The following is a 15,921-nucleotide window of genomic DNA, read 5'->3' as shown; positions in this document are numbered from 1 at the left end:
ATGCTAGAGCTGAGACATGAACCAAGGTCTTAAAAAATACAACTTTAAATTTTAAGTAATGTTAGAGCTATAGAAAAGTTGCAAAAGGAGTACAGAGAGTTTATGTACACCCTTCACCCAGCTTTCCCTAATGTTAACAATTATACAATCATAGTTAAATGATCAGAAACAGAAAATTAACATTGGCAATACTATTAAACTACAGACCTAATTTGAATTTTATGAGTTTTCCCCCTAGCGTCTTTTTTGCTGTTGTAGGATCCAATCCCGAAGCTCACATTGCATTTGGGTATTATGTTTCCTTAGTCTTCTCCAGTCTGGGAGAGTGTCTCAGGCTTTGCCTTCCATGACCTTGACTATTTGAAGAGTACTGGTCAGGTATTTTGTAGAATCTCCCTCAGTTGGGGTTGTCTGATGTTTGCTTATGATTAGAGTGAGGTTATGGATTTGGGGCAAGAAAACCACAGAGGTGATGCACCCTTCTCAGGGCATTGTATCAGCAAGTACATGATGTGGACATATCCTATTACTGCCAACCTTAACCTTGATCAGTTGGCTAAGGTGGCATCTATCAGATTTCTACAATATAAACCCAGTATTTTTCCCTTTGTAATTGATAGATATTAATACCTTGGAGGAGATACATTGAGACTGTGCTAATATCTTGCCTGTTTTACCTCAAACTTCCACCCATGGGTTCTAGGATCTGTCAGTAGATCTATCCTGCAATAATTACTGTTGTGTTATCATACAATAGCGATTTTACACTCTCCTCATTCCTCCTATATTTATTTTATTTTATTTTATTTTATTTTATTTTATTTTATTTTATTTTACTTATTTAGCAGATATCAGTTAATTCAACATGGTACAGGACTCAAAGCATTTGATATTCCATAGCCAACAAGATTTCCTACTTCTTTATTACAAAATACTGGATACCCTGATTGTAGCTAATTCAAGGTCCTTGTTCCTCTTCTCCTATATCTAGAATGAAACAGATTTTCCAATATGTGCCATTCCCATAGCACATATTTTTCCTTCGCTGTGGGCAGAAGGAGAAATAGGGCTTATAACTGCCCCTTGAACCAAAGGCACTTAATGTTGAAAGATAAAACATAGTCGCTCCCACAGACATTCCTTTGTGTTCAGATTGCAGACCTTTGGCATACCATCACTGGCCTGCGTGGTATTCACAGAACAATGTAAAAGACATTGATTTCCTTGGAAAAGCAAAGTACATTATAAATGTAAAGGACTCACCACCACCCCCTTAAAATAACACATTAAGAGGGCACTTATTTTACGTGATTAGCATCACCCAAGGTTCACGCATTAAAAAAATAGCTAAAAAATAATTTGCCATGCATCTGCACTTGAATGTTTATAGCAGCACAATTCACAATTGCAAAGATGTGGAAACAACCCAAGTGCCCATCAATACATGAGTGGATTAATAAAATGTGGTATATGTATACCATGGAGTGCTATTCAGCTATAAGAAACAACGGTGATATAGCACCTCTTGTATTTTCCTGGATAGAGCTGGAACCCATTCTACTAAGTGAAGTATCCCAAGAATAGAAAAATAAGCACCACGTGTACTCACCAGCAAATTGGTTTCATTGATCAACAACTAAGTGGACATATAGGAATAACATTTATTGGGCGTCAGGCAGATGGGAGGCAGGGGGAGGGGATGGGTATATATTTACATACATAATGAGTGTGATGCGCACCATCTGGGGGATGGACATGCTTGAAGCTCTGACTCCAGGGTAGAAGTGGGGGAAAAGGCAATATATGTAACCTAAACATTTACACCCCCATAATATGTTGAAATAAATAGATTAATTAATTAAAAAAACAATTTGTCGTAAATTCTCACTATGAAATCAGAGTAGAATCTGATATCACTCTCAGAATCTGGGAGAACCTCAGAGGTCATGTTGTCCACCTCTCATTTGATACATGAGGCCCAGGAAAGCCAAGTGTTAGACCCTGGGGTCTGACCCCTGTGGCAGAGCCTGGGTAGGATGCAGGCCTCCTGAAGCCTGATTCAGGCTTCCCTCCACTCCCCTTCCTCTTTCAAAGACTCTCCAGAGCAAAACATGGAGATGATCTCCAAACATGCACCCAGCAATAAAGCACGTGCACTGACACAGGCCAGCGAACTGGTCTTGGAAGGCGGTTCCTTTGGCCATCGGGCAGGTTTGTAACCAACGTTGGGGGCGGGGGGGGGATTCTTTGCATAAGAGCTTCAGAGTTCTGAGGGAAGCCCAGTGCAGATTAGACACAACTTCTTGGATCCAGGAATGCTCTTCTTGGCTGTCAGTCCATGATGGGCAGGTGGATGGCCACACAGCAGAATCCCAGATTGGAAGCCGAACTGTCAGGTGTGTTCCAGCTTGGAGCGGCACAGTGATACCTATGGCAAGGAGTTTCTATGGTGGATCCATGGAGGATCCACCTTTCCTCACCTGGTCTTTCCCAGAAGGGGGGCCTTTAGGGTTGAATGTTTCTTTAGGATGAATGGTCCACCAGTCTGAAGTCCACTCCCATGCATTTCCCACCGTGATGGATAAGCCATAGCTATTGGAAGGAAAGGTGTCAATGGGCACAGTTCCTCAGAAGCCATCCTCTCCAGTGTTGGTCACTGGAAACGCCCTGCCAAATGTTGGCACAGTGTTGGCCTTTTAGCTGCAGTTTGCTGCCCCAAGGAGAAAGTCTATTTCATAGGCCTCCTCGACAGCTATCTTCCCACTCAACCTCCATGGGCAACCACTTTCCTGCCCATGTGCAGTAGGCAACCAGTTCGTTCCAGAAGATGTGGAGAACTGGATGGTCCAGTCTGTGTAGACCAGCAGAGTCGGGCCCTTCCAGTTAGCACCTTTCACAGGTAACTACCAGGGAGCACCTGCAACTGCCTGTTGGATATTAGTCTTCACTTGCTCGCTCAACATGCAAAGGCAAAGGAGTCGCCAAACTTCTCAGCCAGTTGAGTTCACAAACTTCTCAAGTTTGGCATCACCGACTTCACAGGCATCCATGTAAAAGGTATCACTGGCAACTCTCCTCGCCAGTGCTTTACCTGAGGATCATCTGTGCCCATCGTAGGGCAGGATGGGGACCATCTTGATGGGTGTAAGCAGCCACTCTCCAGGGACCAGGCCTGGACGTTCGGGTAATGTGGACAGCCTGCATTGCCAGGGGCCCCAGCCACAGCACGGGAGCCCATGGGGGACTCACCGGTCCCTGTCTCCTCACTCCGTGCCACCCACACAGCAGGAAGGGCAGAGACATCCAAAGAACAACAACAAAAAACTTCCTGCATTTATTAATTACAATTGTCCTATAAAGAAGAGTTTTCCTTTCTCCCCCATTCATTTATGTAGGTATTCATTCAGTTATTTATTTATATTGCTATGTATGGACTCATGGATATATATTTTATTCTACTAGATTGTAATCCAACACTATCATTTATTTTCTCACTCAAATTATTCCAACTTTGGCCATGGGAACTCCTTTAGGTTGACTCCTGTGTGCTTTTGACATTCCCTGTCATTGTGGGGCTGTTGGTCATGATACTTGGAGTCCTTCTTTATTTTCTGACACCACAAAATTTTCAGGATCAATTAGATTTTCCCTGATCCAGGCCTAGAATCAACCACTTCTCCAAGGAACCCTATGAACTATGACCTTTTTATATAAATCCCTTATGTTCCACCAGCTCATGTTACATCTTACACAATTTAGACTTGATCCTTTACAAATTTTCTCAGAAATATGCAGTAAAGGTAGGTAGAGTTGGTACTTGCTGAGTTTGTTCTAGTCATTGAATATCGCCTGCAGTTGAACCCAGTTGAACCCGGTGCTCCTCCGTCTACTCTATTGGTTAGAATGATCCAGTTACAAGGGGGCAGGAAGATGAGAAGGTATGAAAGTGGGTTTGAGCGTAGATAAGGGTCTAGATATAGACCGAGGTGATGTGGATGCAGATGAAGATATGGATAGGGAGGCTGGGGAAATCCCTGGATGGGATTCACATATACATACCTGAGTTCTTTTTGTTTCACCAGTATGCAAACCAAAAAGGCACAAAAGTTTTAACAGCAAGTCAGAATTTTTGAAGTTTAATTTTTTTCTGGTTCTTCCCTACTCTGCCTGTAGGGAAGGTGCTCTTTGTGACCTCAGCTTCTCTTCTCTCTCTCTCCTTCTCCAGTTGCCTCTGGCAGTTGCCTGGGCTGGTTTATGGGGTCCTGGCCAGCCTGCTTCTTGTTGAATCCCACACACTCACTGGGTGAGTATTATTGTATGCCCCGTGTTAAGGACGAATAAAATTAAACATATGGATATTAAATGAAAGCAGAACTAAGTTCACAGCCCAAATTAAAAGGAAGACTGGAAACAAAAACTAAAATTCTAGATTCTCATTTTTTGCATAAATAATAGGATTTTCAAAATGACTTAGACAAACTATTCCAAATAGATATGTGTGAATCGTGATTTAAACACCTGAGGTAAGTCCCATGTTCTAGCCCAGAATTTAAGAACACTTGAGGATAACAATTGCACATTTCCTGGGTTGCATTATGAGTGCAAGATTGTTCTTCTGCTCTATGAATAGCCATTCCATATCTTATTTGTAATTTTCTACAAATGACACTACACTTTCTTCTATGTACTTGTCCCCGTGTATGTGTATGTGGGGGCGGGGAGAGAGAGGGAGAGATGACATGTTAGTTTCTTACTTTTACAGGAAATTTAATACATGTCAGCACAAATCTAGACCGAGACTGACTCATTTGGCAGGAAGGACAAGTTCACATGCCAGAGTAAACAGAATGGGGTGAGAGCTCAAGAAGAAGGAAAGAGTGGGAAGGGAGTTTACAATTTAAGATATGAGTAGAGATATTTTATTACAATTATTTTCAATCTCCTAGTCAAGTTAAAATTTTATCCTGAACTACACAGAACTTGTTTGAAACTGTCTAGAAAATTTCCTCCTCCCTTCTGATCCTCACACTCATTTAGCCATTAAGTCCAACCTATTCTACCTCCTCCACATCTTGTGTGTTTATTTTCTCCTTTCCAGCCCCATAGATACACACCTGATTTTGTCTGGACTGTTGCTGTAGACTCGCTCCCATTCTTGACTGCCTCTCAGTTATTCATTCCTGAAAACCCATCCCAAGCACCTTCTCCTACTCAGTAAGAGCTAGCCATTTCTCTCTTTGTGCCACCACGGCACCTTATTTTAATCCACTCTATGATTCTGCCCCAGATATATTCTAATTGATAGTTTATATACTTTTGTCCCTTCTGTGACTTGAGGCTGTGAGCTTCCCGAGGAATGGGGATTGAATCCTCCTTATTTCCCAATGCCTAACAGTATTGGGAAAACTAAGTGCTTGATTCATTCTTGGTCAGTGAATGAAAAAAATGAACAAATGAATGGGAAAATAAATGAAGGAGTTCACTAAGTTCACGGATGAAATATTAACGAGTGAACTATTTATCATCAATCCCAGCAAACATTTCTCCCTGAGGCCAACAATTTGGAACGTGGAAGATTATGTCCTTTAAAATGACATCTCACAAGCTGTAGAATAATTTTCTCAAAATATCCGTATTTTTCCTTTTTGAGAGCATTTGTTATTGTTATGCCTCATATCTCCATCTAGCGAAGCAAACTGGTAACACAGCAATTAAGATACTTGTGCATGAATATAAGAAACACAGTTGTGAAAAATTATAGAAAATTAACCTTCTTTCTCAAAAGTTCAGAAACCTCCAGTTGTGTCCCCTTTGTGCTTTCCTGAGTTCAGCAAAGCTCATTCCTGCCAAAATAGCCTATTTCTAAATATCTGGACAGTGTCGTGTTACTGGGACATACATCTGTATATAAAAAACATAATTAGCTTGTCTTTCACCACTTTTAAATCAAAGAGCCATTGATATTTGTTAACACAGATGTTATTTGGATACTTTATAGAATAATATTTTTGTGAACTATGTAAACAGTTCTATCGATTTAACTTAAATATTTATTGAGTGGTTTTTACTCATCATCATGTGCTTCAAGGTAAATACCATTTCACCATGCTACCCATTTTTATAAAGCTTAAAAATAAATATAACAAAATAACAAAAATAAATAAATAAATATAACAAAATAACGTATTTTTAGGTCTATCTATATCAACATCTTTTTGTCATTCTCTCTCCCCCTCTCTCCCTCCTCCACCTTTCTTTCTCTCTGCTATAAAGAAGCTCAAGGATTATGAACATAATCTTCAGAAGAGAGTGGTCATCACCCATGTGGTGAGGCAGTAGAACTGACTACTAGTAATCTCGTAGTTTCCTCAGGATTAGAAAGGTTTTCATTCTGCACGAAGTCATAGATTTATGGATGTTATTTTATTGTTATGCTTCATAGCTTAGAGGCACATCCTACTTTTGAGAATGTCCTGCAGAAACAAAGTACCAGTATTTAAGGATATGTGTAAAAAGAAAAAGAAATATGAAATAAAGAAATGAATATAGTTGCTACATAAGTTCCATGTATATTCTACTTATATACTCTTATCTAAGTGTGATATATATTGGTTTTTTTATAAAGGGAAAATCTAGTGATAATACTATGAACATTATCATATGATATGCTTCAATAAAAATGATGTATGTTTTAAAATTATTTTTTTAAACTTTAAGCAATATTATAACTTTAAACATATTATTCAGTATAAATAAATACATGTGCACACATATAATAAGGTATATAATCTGATAGAAGAATACTGAATATGAGTGGAGAAAGTTGAATTACAATGCTTTCATATTGGGATTTAAGAGAGTTAAAGTTTAAAATCATTTTAGCTATGTAAGAATACAATGTTCTATTATATTTTCTTCAGCCTATAACTTTAGTGTGAGAATTAGTAGTTGTCCCTGCAATGATATTTCATATAAAGAATGAGTATCCCAAACCCAGTGTGCATATTGCTATTTGTCAGTATTTTGGATTTGTTCTGTATTAATAGATAATACAAATAGATACTAAAACAATACTAGCATTATGTCCAATATTTGCAGCTAGAAGGATAACTGCAAGATTCAGCAAATTATAAAAGAAAATCAATTGTATTTCTATATACTAGCAAAAAACAATTGAGAAATAAAATAAAGAGTACTATTTGCAATAGCATCAAATACATAGACCTGTTTATTAAAAAAACACAAATCTATATAAATGGAGAAATATGCCATGTTTATGGATTGGAAGACTACAGTTTGGTGGTCTCCCCAAGTAGATCCATAGATTGAACACAATCCCAATAAAAATCCCAGCAAAGTACTTTTGTAGATTCTAAAATTAATATGGAAATGCAAAAGACCAAGGATAGCCAAACCAAGCTCAGAAAAGAAAAAAAGGCTAGAGGATTATATTATTTTATTTACGACTTACTATCAAGCTGAAGTAATTAAGACAATGTCGTAGTGGCATACTAATAGACTAAGATGCCAATGGGAACGGAATAGAATCTGGAAAGATACTCACATACATACAGTCAATTATTTTTGAAATGGTGCTAAGGTAATTTGACATGAGAAAAACGTCTTTTCAACAAATGGTACTGTTACAACTAGATAAATATATTCAAAAAAGAAAAAAAAATGAAACTGGAACCCTCCCTTACGCAAGAATAACCATATATCTAAACCAGTGTTTCTCAACCTTTTTTCATTATCATCTCTCCTGTTAGGACCTTTTTAGACACAGTTTCTCCTTAATCACCCCCCACCCCACTATAGCCAAAGTGTAAAAGAATAGATTGTCCTTGGTTTGGATTCTCTCAGACGTGGACCCTGAGACAGGATTTAAAATACCAGCAGGAAGGTGGAAAAGCAAGACAGGGAGGGGAAAGCAACAGATACAGAGTGTATTATCAAGCATGTTATCACCTTTGCCAGCAGGGACTGACTTCCACTGGAGGGCTCTGACAGCAGGTGTAGAATGTAGAACATGTGCTTCAGAGTTACCTTTGTCAAGGGTCAATGGAGCTGGGGTACATATAAAGTACGGCTCATCAGTCATTGGTTGAGATCTCTGCTCAGGGCTTATTCATCTCCTACCCTTTTGGCCTATTCCAAGTGAAGCTGTAGAAGGTTCTGGTGGCCAGGAAAACCCTCAGGCAAAGAGTTTAAGATGCTGTGCACAGAAATGGGCAGGCTAGAGGGGAAGTGGGCGGCCACCAATAGCTTCCACTGCAAATACCAAGTGTGGGCAGGGATGTGAGCAATGAAAACTCTCAAGACATTGGCACAATCACTTTTGAAGAACTATTTGGATACTTAAGCTAAACATATACATACTCTGTGGCCCAGTAATTCCACTCTTAGCTCTATATCCAATAGAAATATGAACATAAGTTCACCAAACAACAGGTGCACTCTTCATAATAGCAAAAAAAGAGTGCTTCACATAAGCACTCTTCATAATAGCAAAAAATTGAAAATTCCAAAATACTCATTAACAGTAGAATGAGTAAATAAAATGTGTTATATTTATATTAATATATTAGTTTGGTGCAAAAGCATTGTGGTTTTAGCATTGTTGAAATTTGCCGTTTGATATTGGAATACATTCTTAAATAAATGTGGTTATGTTATACATCATTTTAATGCTCATTTCTTGCTTTATTTTTTGCCAATGACATTACTTGTTGTTTATTTTAATTTATCTATTTTTTAATTTTTTAAATATTTCAGCATATTACAGGGGTAAAAATGTTTAGGTTATGTATACTGCCCTTGCCCCACCCGAGTCAGAGCTTCAAGCACGTCCATCACCCAGACAGTGTGCACCGCACCCATTATGTGTATAGATGCCCATCCCCTCCTCCCCCTCCCATCTGCCTAACACCTAATGAATACTACTATATCGTTCAGTTAAAACCAATTTGCTGGTGAGTACACGTGGTGCTTATTTTTCCATTCTTGGGATACTTCACTTAGTAGAATGGGTTCCAGCTCTATCCAGGAAAATACAAGAGGTGCTATATCACCATTGTTTCTTATAGCTGAATAGTACTACATGGTATACATATGCCACATTTTATTAATCCATTCATGTATTGATGAGCATTTGGGTTGTTTCTACATCTTTGCTGACCTTGCAGCTTGGCTGTCCCATCTGACAACTCTGTGATGCTGGCAGCTTCTATAAGCCTCAAATTCCTTGTCTTCAAACAGGCAAAGTGGTGTTACCAGCCTCATGAAACTTTGTGAAGGTAAGAGGAGATAGTACATATAAAGCACCTTGTACAGTGTCTGACACATGGTAAATGTTCCGTACATGCTAACTATTGTTATTATTGATCATGTGAATAATTAACAAAGAGGTTTCTTTTTTGCCTCCTTTATTATAGTTAGGCAATAAACTGAATGAATTAACTTTGTCACCGCCAAATGTTATTTGTATACCCTAATAGAAAATATAAACATTTGTGTATACAGTCAACAAATCTTTTTTTTTTCTTTTTGAGACAAAGTCTCACTCTGTTGCCTGGGCTAGAGTGCCGTGGCTTCAGCCTAGCTCACAGCAACCTCAAACTCCAGGGCTCAAGCGATCCTACTGCCTCAGCCTCCCGAGTAGCTGGGACTACAGGCATGCGCCACCATGCCCAGCTAATTTTTTTCTATTTTTAGTTGCCCGGCTAATTTCTTTCTATTTTTAGTAGAGATGGGATGTCGCTGTTGTTGAGGCTGGTCTCGAACTCCTCACCTCAAACGATTCTCCTGCCTTAGCCTCCCAGAGTGCCAGGATTACAGGCATGAGCCACCGTGCCCTGCCAACATATATCCATTGGCCATGAACGATGTACCAGGCATAGTTCTTGGCTCCGGAGATAGGCAGTGAACGAGGCTGACAAAGGTCCCAGCTCTCCCAGAGCTTACCTTCTAGTGGGGAGGCCAACGATGAAAAAGGAAGCAACATGATTAAAGCTCCGTAAGCTCCATGAGGGTGGGGAGTGTACTCGGTTTGTACCGTGATATGGGCCACGTGCATCAGATGGGACCTATGATCAGTCCCTCAATGAATGTGGTGAAGGAATGGAAAGAGATGGTCTCAGATGGTGCTGAGTGCTAGGAAGACCCACAGGGCCACGTGGCAGTGGCAGAGTGGGAAGGCTGGCTTTGCTAGACGTGGTGCACTGCTGAGCTGCAGTGGCATGAGGCAAAGGAGCCAATCATGGGACAATCCTTGGGAAGGCTATTCCAGGCAAAATAATATTTGACGCCAGACCTAAAGGTCCTCTGGCAGGGCTGCGTTGGGCCTGTACAAAGAAAGATGGAGAGGAATGAACGGACCCCAGCAGTGCAGATGCCAGTCATTTGTGTGTCGTTAGCGCACACAGGCATGTACACACATGTACACACACACTATGTCTTTTATCTAGCATGAGATTACTTGTGCCTCCAGAGGGCACTTGAACATTACAAACGCTAAGGGTCAGCTTGGGTTAACGCTTAGGCGGAGAAGCAGTTTCCTGAGGGCATAATTTGAGAGGTCCAGGAAAGCAAAAAGAAACAATCTCAGCTGAAGCTACAGCCTTTGCTTACTGAAATTTAAAAGCACCGCTTTTAAAAATTAAATGTTCTTGAGATAGCTGGACAGTGGGCCAGCAATTTCAGTTTTCATACAGTAGTGTTACTTTAATTATACAGGGCGCCCCCTGGTGGCCAGAGGAGAGAGGGAGTTTGACAGGTAGGCGGGGAAGAGGGAAAGAAGTACTAATTTACAGAGGTCTTGGCCACCGTGCCAGGCCCAAAGCAAGGAGGCTGCTAGAAGCCAGAAGGTGACATAGAGACAGACCACGGGACAGGAGACAATAGGTACAAAAAGGCAAGGGGTGGTGGCGGTAGGAGGGGGAGGCGGGGGAGGGGGAACCAGGACACCTCCAGACACTTCAGAATTTGACCTGCGGACAGTTCTCCCTGGTCATATCTCTGTCATCTCCAAAGATCAATTACTAAGCACTGTTGCAACATAGTTCTATGTCATGCTGTGCAGCGCACATTAGTGTGCCATGATCCTGGTCTTTGATGAACTTAAAATCCAAGGCAATGTTACATAAAAATATACTGCAAATGAGTCATCTTACATGGGCTGGTGGGAAAAGGCAAGTATGGCTGCCTCTTCCCTCCCACCTCTCACCTGTCCCGCTGCTGCAGGGCTCTCCGTGCCCCTCCCCCCTCATCCACCCCCTCCCCTCTGGCTTTGGGCACCAAAGACCTTGTGAAAAAGCTAATGGGATCCAGGAGACTCATCCAGCTGGGTCCAACCTTCCTGGGCCCCCATAGAAGCCTGCGTGTATTCCCTGCACCTGTCTCTTCGCATTATCTCCTTAGATTCCCTGTTCCGGATGTGTGATCCCTACAAGGTCACCAGCCCCTTGGGGCAGGGGAGAAGTCATACTTATCAGCATATTCCAAGGGGACTAAAACTTCATTTTTCGCTTAGTGTTATATATTTATACTAATATCTATCCATATTTATTTTATATAAACATGAGCATATATTCATCTGTTGTAGGCTGTGTTTGATACTGTAGTTTGATCTTGTTTATAAGCTACACTGGCTGGAAATATAAGTATATAGGAAAAAAATAAAAGTTTCCTGTCATGGAAGATGCAAAGCCAAAACAGCTCTTAACCCACCTAGGAAAAAGATGGGAAACACCACATCTGGCATAACGCTACCCACACCATCCTTCACTCAGGTCAAGAAGCTTCGTGACAAGCTATGCCCCAGGTCAGCCCATCCAGCCTCACTCTCGCCTTCCTTCTGTGCCTTCAGCTAACGCATTGCCCTTGGAAAGATGTTCATAATAATTTAATACTTTTGCTAGTGGGGCCACAAATAAATTGAAGTAGGAAGCTAAAACTGACGGGCAAGTGAGTTTATTCTGCAGGCTTATTTTGCAAAGAGCAGACCTCAGTGTAGCAATTCCATTGCTGGCCTGGCTGGTTGGGTTTCCAAATACTGACTGTTCCTGGACTCCTTGAAGGGTTTTATTCATCTGCTGTGACACATGATTATCCTGTGTTGGATGATCCTGATGCTATTGAGAAAATTAAAGGAAATAATGATGTAAATTGTTTAGTATGCAACGATGGAATTAGTGGTGTTGTTATTGTCATACCATATTGCAGGTGTCGATGCTGCTTCCCAATTTTGTTAGAAAAAAATCTTACATATTTTTTTATATAGAGGGACCAAAAATTAATTCGGGGCCAGGCATAGTGGCTTAAGCCTATAATCCTAGCATCTGGGAGGCCGAGGCAGAAGGATCACTTTAGGCTAGGAGTTTGAGACCAGCCTGAGCAAGAGCGAGACCCCATCTCTGCCAAAAATAGAAAAAATTAGCCTGGCATGGTGGCAAGAGCCTGTAGTCAGCTACTCAGGAGGCTGAGGCAGGAGGATGCCTTGAGCCCAGGAGTTTGAGGTGGTGAGCTATGATCCTGCCACTGCACTATAGTCCTGGCAACAGAGCAAGACCATGTCTTAAAACAAAACAAAACTAAACAAAACAAAGCAAAACCAAACCAAGTTAATTCAGAGTTGACTTTACGGAAAAGGAGTATTTTACACATAAAGTATACAGGTTTATATACATATTTATTGGGAAATGAAGTCACAAATGTAGGCACTAAATACTACTATCAGTGGGACTTTGCAAATTATGAATAAATTGACACATTGAGGATCAACAAATATGTAGGATGTTAAGAAATCAAGAGTATTGTAATTTAGCAAAAGTTGGCGAAAGAATGGGAGTCATTTTGAATAAGATTAAATATATAGTTTTAGTCTCCAAGCTAACAAAAATAATAATGACAATGGCTAATACAAAGGTCTAGCTCTGTGGCAGTTAACATATGAACTTCATCTTTTTGAAACAAATTAGGAAAACAGTGTAAATACATGATGGGAATGAAATAGAGGCCTTAGGCTTTAAGAAAGTTTTAAAAAATTTGGAAAATAAAATGGAAATGAATGTATGAAATTTGGACATTTGCCAATATGAGTGGGACTTAGAGGATCTTTGCTAAGGTTTGTCTGTACTTATTGTTCTGCACTTTGCAATTAGAACTAAGCTAACAAATTCAAGCTGGAAGAGTGGCATAGTGTTACATGTTTGCACACTTGGTTAAGTTCCCATAATCCAAAGTCTGGTCCTCAGAATAGAGGACCAGAAACTCAATTTTATAAGGTGAATACCATGTTCAGAGGTCATAAGCTGCCTAGGAAATGTATTATCCCAACTAGCTTCACCGGAGACTAATGCATTATTAAATTAAGTTCTGATTTCTAAAATAACAATGGAGACTATTCTTCTTTGAAATGTCACTGGATAAGAATAGAATCAAAATAGAGGGAGTTTTGAAATATTTATCTAGGCCAGTGGTTCTCAAGTAGGGGAAATTTTGCTGCCCTTCTCCTCCCTCTACCCCCAGTGGACATTTGGCAATGTCTAGAGACATTTGGGGTATTGAAGCTTTTTGGGGGTACTACTGACATCTGGCTGCTAGAGAACAAGGATGTTGCTAAACATCCTACAATAAATACACAGAATAGCTCCCTACCACAAAGAATTTTCTGGCTCCAAATATCAACAGTGTCAAGTTGGGAACCCTGATCTACTCTATGGAAAACCACAAGGATATTTCTCAAGTAGCATATCAAAGGCTCCATATATGGTGCCTTTTCTAGACTCTCTAAAAATTATCTCTGCTATGGACTGAATGTGTTTCCCAAAATTCATATGTTGAAACCTAAATTCTTAATATAATTGTATTTGGAAGTGGGGCCTTTGGGAGATAATTACATCGTGAGGGGGGAGTCCTCATGAATGGGACCAGTGGCCTGTTAAGAAGATGAAAGGACCAGAACTCTCCCCCAACCTGAGGGTATATAATATCAATAAGGTGTTCCTCTGCCACCCAGGAAGAGTGCCCTCACCAGAAACAGATTGGCCAGTACTTTGATCTTGGACTTCCCAGCCTTCAGAATAGTGAGGAATAAATTTCTGTTAAGTCACCTAGTCTATGATATTTTTGCTATAGCACTTGGAGCTATAACAAAAGATGATCTCTTTTTACAGACTTTAAGTAGATTTGAATTTTTCTCACTTTCATTGCATTGCTTTATTGCCTCCCTAAGATTATATCCTACTCATTTTAGCTCAAAACAGGAGTCCTAAATCTCCTGAGCCACACATTTAAAGATGATTTTTCATTAGACTATTTCTTTAGGTAGTTAATATTCATCCATTTTTATTACTAGTTTCATTGTCAGAAATATCAACTTTGTGATTTCAGCTTACTTTGCTTCCATGTCCAACTAATAATATATCCATAATATATTAAAGAAACAGAACTTTTTGGATCTATTATAATTTTATTTTAGCAGGGTGAAAGAAATTTTAGCTCTGATTATTATCACACTGTTTTAACACAAGAAACCTTTATGTAAAGGACTTCATGCTTACAGTTCTTAGGCTAGTCTGCACCCCACAGCAATCAATTTGTTAAATGAACACCCTTGACTTTGTTCAAATATTTATCAGTTCTAAAGAACTTGCAAAGTTGGGTATTCTTTTATTCTGTTTTAATTTTGAAACTCAGCTTGAAGAAAATTCCCTTTTCGGCAAGTTATATTTTTAAATAGTAAAAATAAAAACAAATTCATTTCAATGCTTTCTCAAAATGAAAACATTATTGTGATTAAACATTATTTTCAGTCTGAGTCCCAATTGATCCACAGGTCCACAGGTTCAGTCTACAAGTTAATTCAGTTCAAAAGTCATTATGGCAAAATGGGCCTCCACCGTCCAATAGCTTCTGGCAGGTAAGCTGTGTGGCAGCTCATCCACCCATATTTCCGTTAGGTCCACAGAAGTCATTTCACCTACCGGTGCTTTCAGCAAGGCAAGCAACACAATTTGCAGGGCCCAGCGCAAATGGAAAATGGGGGCCTGAGTTCAAAACTCACAGAGACAATAAAACCAAGTGCAGGGTCCTTCTGACCTAGGGACCCTGTGCAAACACAGGTTGCATGCCCTTCAGGTCGTGTATTTACAATCTGTCAGTCTTATCTTACCGCTGGTGAAAAAAAAATTTAGCTCTTTTGTAATCAGATTTAATTTTCTCAACGGGCAAAGTCCACTCACGATCATTTTGGTTAAATCAGAGAAGCAAAGGTTAAGGGAAGGATTCGCTGTGAATTACCAACCAGCAACTCTTGCTCAGTTCAACTACCGTTTATGGGGGGAAGAAAGGAGCAAACAGGATGTTGATGGGGCACCCACCACATGTCAGACATTGGAGATTCCAAATGACTCTTGTTTAACTCCGGTTACCAAGTAGATGAAGCAGAAAAATTGGGGGCCCGGGAGGGGGGACTTGAAATTATGCCCTAGCTTCTAAATAACTGTGGAGTTACACGGAAACCCTTTCCACGAGTTAAGTGAGGCCAGACCTCAGGTCTATTAATGCCTTGGCTTCTTCCTGTCTCCTGTGGGACCAGACTGGGCGCGCGCAGCGGAGCGACCCCAGACGAGGTGAAGGGGGCAACCTTCCAACACCCTCCCGGCGGGCCCTGACTCGAGAGCGCGGAGAGAACACCTGGGCGAAGAGCAGGTGTAGGCGTGGGGGTTGGGCCGGTGGGACGCGCCCTCGGAGTCGCGGGGAAGCGCAATGCCACCCAAGGGGCCGGGCCGTTGGGAGCTGGGTCGCGGAGTCAGGATCCCGAGCTCCCCAGCGAGCTCTGAGGGGCGGACCCCGTGTGGGCGGGGCCGAGGTGACGTCCCGGCGGCCATGTTGAGGCCCCGCCTTCCACTTCCGATCGCT

At 40.8% G+C, this 15,921-nt stretch overlaps 1 pseudogene; it reads right to left on the bottom strand.

Annotated features, from left to right (window-relative positions):
* Positions 1-2,331: 2,331 nt before the first annotated feature.
* LOC105881153 (formylglycine-generating enzyme pseudogene) lies at positions 2,332-3,387 on the bottom strand (annotated as a pseudogene).
* Between the last annotated feature and the right edge of the window lie 12,534 nt (positions 3,388-15,921).

The sequence above is a fragment of the Microcebus murinus genome, chromosome 13, assembly GCF_040939455.1.
Source record: "Microcebus murinus isolate Inina chromosome 13, M.murinus_Inina_mat1.0, whole genome shotgun sequence".
Lineage (NCBI taxonomy): Eukaryota > Metazoa > Chordata > Mammalia > Primates > Cheirogaleidae > Microcebus > Microcebus murinus.
The sequence above is the reverse complement of the archived record's forward strand: the minus strand, read 5'-3'. Positions and strand labels throughout refer to the sequence as shown.